The sequence below is a fragment of the Hippocampus guttulatus genome, chromosome 20 (genome assembly GCF_054856545.1).
Source record: "Hippocampus guttulatus isolate MCC_2025c chromosome 20, RoL_Hgut_1.0, whole genome shotgun sequence".
NCBI lineage: Eukaryota > Metazoa > Chordata > Actinopteri > Syngnathiformes > Syngnathidae > Hippocampus > Hippocampus guttulatus.
This window is the reverse complement of record NC_141280.1, coordinates 12080001-12087500: the sequence shown is the minus strand read 5'-3', so window position 1 is coordinate 12087500 and position 7500 is coordinate 12080001. Positions and strand designations below refer to the sequence as shown.

Below are 7500 nucleotides of genomic sequence, written 5' to 3'. Positions count from 1 at the left end.
AACAGACATCAAGTACCGAGGAGCTGCGTGCTCGCAGCGGACCGTATGCGAGCCTGACAGGCTGAGCGCTCAAACCACCACGGGAGCGGGCCCCTCCTTCGTGCACTCGCGAGGAGGTGAATAAATGAAAAAAATTCACCCCACTACTCCGCCCCCGACCCGGAAGTGCCCTGTCTGCTATAAAGGGGACAATTTTCACGTTTTCCCTCGCTTACGGCCATACTACCCTGAGAACGCCCGATCTCGTCCGATCTCGGAAGCTAAGCAGGGTCGGGCCTGGTTAGTACTTGGATGGGAGACCGCCTGGGAATACCAGGTGCTGTAAGCTTTTGCACCCACGTGAACACTCTTTCACGTTATTTCGCGCTACCTTTTCTCCACTTTTTTCACCTCAGCCTTAACTGGGGGACCCTCAACGTTGAACTGATATTTTTAAATCTCTTATTGATGTGTTGCACCTCCGCTGGAAAAGCACACTTTTGCAACAGACATCAAGTACCGAGGAGCTGCGTGCTCGCAGCTGGCCGTATGCGAGCCTGACAGGCTGAGCGCTCAAACCACCACGGGAGCGGGCCCCTCCTTCGTGCACTCGCGAGGAGGTGAATAAATGAAAAAAATTCACCCCACTACTGCGCCCCCGACCCGGAAGTGCCCTGTCAGCTATAAAGGGGACAATTTTCACTTCTTTTCTCGCTTACGGCCATACTACCCTGAGAACGCCCGATCTCGTCCGATCTCGGAAGCTAAGCAGGGTCGGGCCTGGTTAGTACTTGGATGGGAGACCGCCTGGGAATACCAGGTGCTGTAAGCTTTTGCACCCACGTGAATACTCTTTCACGTTATTTCGCGCTTCCTTTTCTCCACTTTTTCACCTCAGCCTTAACTGGGAGAGCCACAACGTTCAACTGACATTTTTAAATCTCTTATTGATGTGTTGCACCTCCGCTGGAAAAGCACACTTTTGCAACAGACATCAAGTACCGAGGAGCTGCGTGCTCGCAGCGGACCGTATGCGAGCCTGACAGGCTGAGCGCTCAAACCACCACGGGAGCGGGCCCCTCCTTCGTGCACCCGCGAGGAGGTGAATAAATGAAAAAAATTCACCCCACTACTCCGCCCCCGACCCGGAAGTGCCCTGTCTGCTATAAAGGGGACAATTTTCACGTTTTCCCTCGCTTACGGCCATACTACCCTGAGAACGCCCGATCTCGTCCGATCTCGGAAGCTAAGCAGGGTCGGGCTTGGTTAGTACTTGGATGGGAGACCGCCTGGGAATACCAGGTGCTGTAAGCTTTTGCACCCACGTGAACACTCTTTCACGTTATTTCGCGCTACCTTTTCTCCACTTTTTTCACCTCAGCCTTAACTGGGGGACCCTCAACGTTGAACTGATATTTTTAAATCTCTTATTGATGTGTTGCACCTCCGCTGGAAAAGCACACTTTTGCAACAGACATCAAGTACCGAGGAGCTGCGTGCTCGCAGCGGACCGTATGCGAGCCTGACAGGCTGAGCGCTCAAACCACCACGGGAGCGGGCCCCTCCTTCGTGCACTCGCGAGGAGGTGAAAAATGAAAAAAAATCACCCCACTACTCCGCCCCCGACCCGGAAGTGCCCTGTCAGCTATAAAAGGGACAATTTTCACTTCTTTTCTCGCTTACGGCCATACTACCCTGAGAACGCCCGATCTCGTCCGATCTCGGAAGCTAAGCAGGGTCGGGCCTGGTTAGTACTTGGATGGGAGACCGCCTGGGAATACCAGGTGCTGTAAGCTTTTGCACCCACGTGAACACTCTTTCACGTTATTTCGCGCTTCCTTTTCTCCACTTTTTCACCTCAGCCTTAACTGGGAGAGACACAACGTTGAACTGATATTTTTAAATTTCTTATTGATGTGTTGCACCTCCGCTGGAAAAGCACACTTTTGCAACAGACATCAAGTACCGAGGAGCTGCGTGCTCGCAGCGGACCGTATGCAAGCCTGACAGGCTGAGCGCTCAAACAACCACGGGAGCGGGCCCATCCTTCGTGCACTCGGGAGGAGGTGAATAAATGAAAAAAATTCACCCCACCACTCCGCCCCCGACCCGGAAGTGCCCTGTCAGCTATAAAGGGGACGATTTTCACTTCTTTTCTCGCTTACGGCCATACTACCCTGAGAACGCCCGATCTCGTCCGATCTCGGAAGCTAAGCAGGGTCGGGCCTGGTTAGTACTTGGATGGGAGACCGCCTGGGAATACCAGGTGCTGTAAGCTTTTGCACCCACGTGAATACTCTTTCACGTTATTTCGCGCTTCCTTTTCTCCACTTTTTCACCTCAGCCTTAACTGGGAGAGCCACAACGTTCAACTGAAATTTTTAAATCTCTTATTGATGTGTTGCACCTCCGCTGGAAAAGCACACTTTTGCAACAGACATCAAGTACCGAGGAGCTGCGTGCTCGCAGCGGACCGTATGCGAGCCTGACAGGCTGAGCGCTCAAACCACCACGGGAGCGGGCCCCTCCTTCGTGCACCCGCGAGGAGGTGAATAAATGAAAAAAATTCACCCCACTACTCCGCCCCCGACCCGGAAGTGCCCTGTCTGCTATAAAGGGGACAATTTTCACGTTTTCCCTCGCTTACGGCCATACTACCCTGAGAACGCCCGATCTCGTCCGATCTCGAAAGCTAAGCAGGGTCGGGCCTGGTTAATACTTGGATGGGAGACCGCCTGGGAATACCAGGTGCTGTAAGCTTTTGCACCCACGTGAACACTCTTTCACGTTATTTCGCGCTACCTTTTCTCCACTTTTTTCACCTCAGCCTTAACTGGGGGACCCTCAACGTTGAACTGATATTTTTAAATCTCTTATTGATGTGTTGCACCTCCGCTGGAAAAGCACACTTTTGCAACAGACATCAAGTACCGAGGAGCTGCGTGCTCGCAGCTGGCCGTATGCGAGCCTGACAGGCTGAGCGCTCAAACCACCACGGGAGCGGGCCCCTCCTTCGTGCACTCGCGAGGAGGTGAATAAATGAAAAAAATTCACCCCACTACTCCGCCCCCGACCCGGAAGTGCCCTGTCTGCTATAAAGGGGACAATTTTCACGTTTTCCCTCGCTTACGGCCATACTACCCTGAGAACGCCCGATCTCGTCCGATCTCGGAAGCTAAGCAGCGTCGGGCCTGGTTAGTACTTGGATGGGAGACCGCCTGGGAATACCAGGTGCTGTAAGCTTTTGCACCCACGTGAACACTCTTTCACGTTATTTCGCGCTACCTTTTCTCCACTTTTTTCACCTCAGCCTTAACTGGGAGAGCCACAACGTTCAACTGACATTTTTAAATCTCTTATTAATGTGTTTCACCTCCGCTGGAAAAGCACACTTTTGCAACAGACATCAAGTACCGAGGAGCTGCGTGCTCGCAGCGGACCGTATGCGAGCCTGACAGGCTGAGCGCTCAAACCACCACGGGAGCGGGCCCCTCCTTCGTGCACTCGGGAGGAGGTGAATAAATGAAAAAAATTCACCCCACCAGTCCACCCCCGACCCGGAAGTGCCTGTCGGCTATAAAGGGGACAATTTTCACTTCTTTTCTCGCTTACGACCATACTACCCCGAGAACGCCCGATCTCGTCCGATCTCGGAAGCTAAGCAGGGTCGGGCCTGGTTAGTACTTGGATGGGAGACCGCCTGGGAATACCAGGTGCTGTAAGCTTTTGCACCCACGTGAACACTCTTTCACATTATTTCGCGGTTCCTTTTCTCCACTTTTTCACCTCAGCCTTAACTGGGAGAGCCACAACGTTGAACTGACATTTTTAAATCTCTTATTGATGTGGTGCACCTCCGCTGGAAAAGCACACTTTTGCAACAGACATCAAGTACCGAGGAGCTGCGTGCTCGCAGCGGACCGTATGCGAGCCTGACAGGCTGAGCGCTCAAACCACCACGGGAGCGGGCCCCTCCTTCGTGCACTCGGGAGGAGGTGAATAAATGAAAAAAATTCACCCCACCACTCCACCCCCAACCCGGAAGTGCCTGTCAGCTATAAAGGGGACAATTTTCACTTCTTTTCTCGCTTACGGCCATACTACCCTGAGAACGCCCGATCTCGTCCGATCTCGGAAGCTAAGCAGGGTCGGGCCTGGTTAGTACTTGGATGGGAGACCGCCTGGGAATACCAGGTGCTGTAAGCTTTTGCACCCACCTCCAATTCACAACACAAATCACTGCTCTTGCCTAAAATTTTGGCTTTCATTTGTCATTCAACTTTCACCTATCCTGTGTTTTGAAATCGTTTCCTTCAAGTTGATTTGACAGATCAACGTCTCTTTGGAATAAAATAATGTCCAACAGAGGGAGCCGTCTGCACGCTGCTCGGTCATGATAGCACTTGGACAAGAAGCAGCTTGGGATTTCCGCCTGCTGGATGCTTTTTCACCTCCACTGGAAAAGCAAAATTTTGCAAAAGACATCAAGTACCGAGGAGCTGCGTGCTCGCAGCGGACCGTATGCGAGCCTGACAGGCTGAGCGCTCAAACCACCACGGGAGCGGGCCCCTCCTTCGTGCACTCGCGAGGAGGTGAAAAATGAAAAAAAATCACCCCACTACTCCGCCCCCGACCCGGAAGTGCCCTGTCAGCTATAAAAGGGACAATTTTCACTTCTTTTCTCGCTTACGGCCATACTACCCTGAGAACGCCCGATCTCGTCCGATCTCGGAAGCTAAGCAGCGTCGGGCCTGCTTAGTACTTGGATGGGAGACCGCCTGGGAATACCAGGTGCTGTAAGCTTTTGCACCCACGTGAACACTCTTTCACGTTATTTCGCGCTTCCTTTTCTCCACTTTTTCACCTCAGCCTTAACTGGGAGAGACACAACGTTGAACTGATATTTTTAAATTTCTTATTGATGTGTTGCACCTCCGCTGGAAAAGCACACTTTTGCAACAGACATCAAGTACCGAGGAGCTGCGTGCTCGCAGCGGACCGTATGCAAGCCTGACAGGCTGAGCGCTCAAACAACCACGGGAGCGGGCCCCTCCTTCGTGCACTCGGGAGGAGGTGAATAAAAGAAAAAAATTCACCCCACCACTCCGCCCCCGACCCGGAAGTGCCCTGTCAGCTATAAAGGGGACGATTTTCACTTCTTTTCTCGCTTACGGCCATACTACCCTGAGAACGCCCGATCTCGTCCGATCTCGGAAGCTAAGCAGGGTCGGGCCTGGTTAGTACTTGGATGGGAGACCGCCTGGGAATACCAGGTGCTGTAAGCTTTTGCACCCACGTGAACACTCTTTCACGTTATTTCGCCCTTCCTTTTCTCCACTTTTTCACCTCAGCCTTAACTGGGAGAGACACAACGTTGAACTGACATTTTTAAATCTCTTATTGATGTGTTGCACCTCCGCTGGAAAAGCACACTTTTGCAACAGACATCAAGTACCGAGGAGCTGCGTGCTCGCAGCGGACCGTATGCGAGCCTGACAGGCTGAGCGCTCAAACCACCACGGGAGCGGGCCCCTCCTTCGTGCACTCGCGAGGAGGTGAATAAATGAAAAAAATTCACCCCACTACTCCGCCCCCGACCCGGAAGTGCCCTGTCTGCTATAAAGGGGACAATTTTCACGTTTTCCCTCGCTTACGGCCATACTACCCTGAGAACGCCCGATCTCGTCCGATCTCGGAAGCTAAGCAGGGTCGGGCCTGGTTAGTACTTGGATGGGAGACCGCCTGGGAATACCAGGTGCTGTAAGCTTTTGCACCCACGTGAACACTCTTTCACGTTATTTCGCGCTACCTTTTCTCCACTTTTTTCACCTCAGCCTTAACTGGGGGACCCTCAACGTTGAACTGATATTTTTAAATCTCTTATTGATGTGTTGCACCTCCGCTGGAAAAGCACACTTTTGCAACAGACATCAAGTACCGAGGAGCTGCGTGCTCGCAGCTGGCCGTATGCGAGCCTGACAGGCTGAGCGCTCAAACCACCACGGGAGCGGGCCCCTCCTTCGTGCACTCGCGAGGAGGTGAATAAATGAAAAAAATTCACCCCACTACTGCGCCCCCGACCCGGAAGTGCCCTGTCAGCTATAAAGGGGACAATTTTCACTTCTTTTCTCGCTTACGGCCATACTACCCTGAGAACGCCCGATCTCGTCCGATCTCGGAAGCTAAGCAGGGTCGGGCCTGGTTAGTACTTGGATGGGAGACCGCCTGGGAATACCAGGTGCTGTAAGCTTTTGCACCCACGTGAATACTCTTTCACGTTATTTCGCGCTTCCTTTTCTCCACTTTTTCACCTCAGCCTTAACTGGGAGAGCCACAACGTTCAACTGACATTTTTAAATCTCTTATTGATGTGTTGCACCTCCGCTGGAAAAGCACACTTTTGCAACAGACATCAAGTACCGAGGAGCTGCGTGCTCGCAGCGGACCGTATGCGAGCCTGACAGGCTGAGCGCTCAAACCACCACGGGAGCGGGCCCCTCCTTCGTGCACCCGCGAGGAGGTGAATAAATGAAAAAAATTCACCCCACTACTCCGCCCCCGACCCGGAAGTGCCCTGTCTGCTATAAAGGGGACAATTTTCACGTTTTCCCTCGCTTACGGCCATACTACCCTGAGAACGCCCGATCTCGTCCGATCTCGGAAGCTAAGCAGGGTCGGGCTTGGTTAGTACTTGGATGGGAGACCGCCTGGGAATACCAGGTGCTGTAAGCTTTTGCACCCACGTGAACACTCTTTCACGTTATTTCGCGCTACCCTTTCTCCACTTTTTTCACCTCAGCCTTAACTGGGGGACCCTCAACGTTGAACTGATATTTTTAAATCTCTTATTGATGTGTTGCACCTCCGCTGGAAAAGCACACTTTTGCAACAGACATCAAGTACCGAGGAGCTGCGTGCTCGCAGCTGGCCGTATGCGAGCCTGACAGGCTGAGCGCTCAAACCACCACGGGAGCGGGCCCCTCCTTCGTGCACTCGCGAGGAGGTGAATAAATGAAAAAAATTCACCCCACTACTGCGCCCCCGACCCGGAAGTGCCCTATCAGCTATAAAGGGGACAATTTTCACTTCTTTTCTCGCTTACGGCCATACTACCCTGAGAACGCCCGATCTCGTCCGATCTCGGAAGCTAAGCAGGGTCGGGCCTGGTTAGTACTTGGATGGGAGACCGCCTGGGAATACCAGGTGCTGTAAGCTTTTGCACCCACGTGAATACTCTTTCACGTTATTTCGCGCTTCCTTTTCTCCACTTTTTCACCTCAGCCTTAACTGGGAGAGCCACAACGTTCAACTGACATTTTTAAATCTCTTATTGATGTGTTGCACCTCCGCTGGAAAAGCACACTTTTGCAACAGACATCAAGTACCGAGGAGCTGCGTGCTCGCAGCGGACCGTATGCGAGCCTGACAGGCTGAGCGCTCAAACCACCACGGGAGCGGGCCCCTCCTTCGTGCACCCGCGAGGAGGTGAATAAATGAAAAAAATTCACCCCACTACTCCGC

The 7500-nt window shown here is 52.7% G+C and overlaps 15 non-coding genes across 15 annotated transcripts; all 15 read left to right on the top strand.

Moving 5' to 3' along the window:
- The first annotated feature begins 209 nt into the window (after positions 1-209).
- Positions 210-328, top strand: LOC147189097 (5S ribosomal RNA). The gene has a single exon (XR_015098912.1). It is a non-coding gene; the product is annotated as a 5S ribosomal RNA (ribosomal RNA).
- Positions 329-692: 364 nt separating this feature from the next.
- LOC147189096 (5S ribosomal RNA) lies at positions 693-811 on the top strand. The gene has a single exon (XR_015098911.1). It is a non-coding gene; the product is annotated as a 5S ribosomal RNA (ribosomal RNA).
- Positions 812-1174: 363 nt separating this feature from the next.
- Positions 1175-1293, top strand: LOC147189095 (5S ribosomal RNA). The gene has a single exon (XR_015097943.1). It is a non-coding gene; the product is annotated as a 5S ribosomal RNA (ribosomal RNA).
- A 363-nt stretch (positions 1294-1656) lies between these two features.
- LOC147189094 (5S ribosomal RNA) lies at positions 1657-1775 on the top strand. Its single transcript, XR_015098910.1, has one exon. It is a non-coding gene; the product is annotated as a 5S ribosomal RNA (ribosomal RNA).
- A 363-nt stretch (positions 1776-2138) lies between these two features.
- LOC147189093 (5S ribosomal RNA) lies at positions 2139-2257 on the top strand. Its single transcript, XR_015098909.1, has one exon. It is a non-coding gene; the product is annotated as a 5S ribosomal RNA (ribosomal RNA).
- Positions 2258-2620: 363 nt separating this feature from the next.
- On the top strand, positions 2621-2739 carry LOC147189092 (5S ribosomal RNA). Its single transcript, XR_015098406.1, has one exon. It is a non-coding gene; the product is annotated as a 5S ribosomal RNA (ribosomal RNA).
- Positions 2740-3103: 364 nt separating this feature from the next.
- On the top strand, positions 3104-3222 carry LOC147189091 (5S ribosomal RNA). Its single transcript, XR_015098123.1, has one exon. It is a non-coding gene; the product is annotated as a 5S ribosomal RNA (ribosomal RNA).
- A 363-nt stretch (positions 3223-3585) lies between these two features.
- LOC147189090 (5S ribosomal RNA) lies at positions 3586-3704 on the top strand. The gene has a single exon (XR_015098358.1). It is a non-coding gene; the product is annotated as a 5S ribosomal RNA (ribosomal RNA).
- A 362-nt stretch (positions 3705-4066) lies between these two features.
- Positions 4067-4185, top strand: LOC147189089 (5S ribosomal RNA). The gene has a single exon (XR_015098908.1). It is a non-coding gene; the product is annotated as a 5S ribosomal RNA (ribosomal RNA).
- A 478-nt stretch (positions 4186-4663) lies between these two features.
- LOC147189088 (5S ribosomal RNA) lies at positions 4664-4782 on the top strand. The gene has a single exon (XR_015098411.1). It is a non-coding gene; the product is annotated as a 5S ribosomal RNA (ribosomal RNA).
- A 363-nt stretch (positions 4783-5145) lies between these two features.
- Positions 5146-5264, top strand: LOC147189087 (5S ribosomal RNA). Its single transcript, XR_015098906.1, has one exon. It is a non-coding gene; the product is annotated as a 5S ribosomal RNA (ribosomal RNA).
- Positions 5265-5627: 363 nt separating this feature from the next.
- On the top strand, positions 5628-5746 carry LOC147189086 (5S ribosomal RNA). Its single transcript, XR_015098905.1, has one exon. It is a non-coding gene; the product is annotated as a 5S ribosomal RNA (ribosomal RNA).
- A 364-nt stretch (positions 5747-6110) lies between these two features.
- Positions 6111-6229, top strand: LOC147189085 (5S ribosomal RNA). Its single transcript, XR_015098904.1, has one exon. It is a non-coding gene; the product is annotated as a 5S ribosomal RNA (ribosomal RNA).
- A 363-nt stretch (positions 6230-6592) lies between these two features.
- On the top strand, positions 6593-6711 carry LOC147189084 (5S ribosomal RNA). The gene has a single exon (XR_015097942.1). It is a non-coding gene; the product is annotated as a 5S ribosomal RNA (ribosomal RNA).
- A 364-nt stretch (positions 6712-7075) lies between these two features.
- On the top strand, positions 7076-7194 carry LOC147189083 (5S ribosomal RNA). The gene has a single exon (XR_015098903.1). It is a non-coding gene; the product is annotated as a 5S ribosomal RNA (ribosomal RNA).
- The last annotated feature ends 306 nt before the right edge of the window (positions 7195-7500 follow it).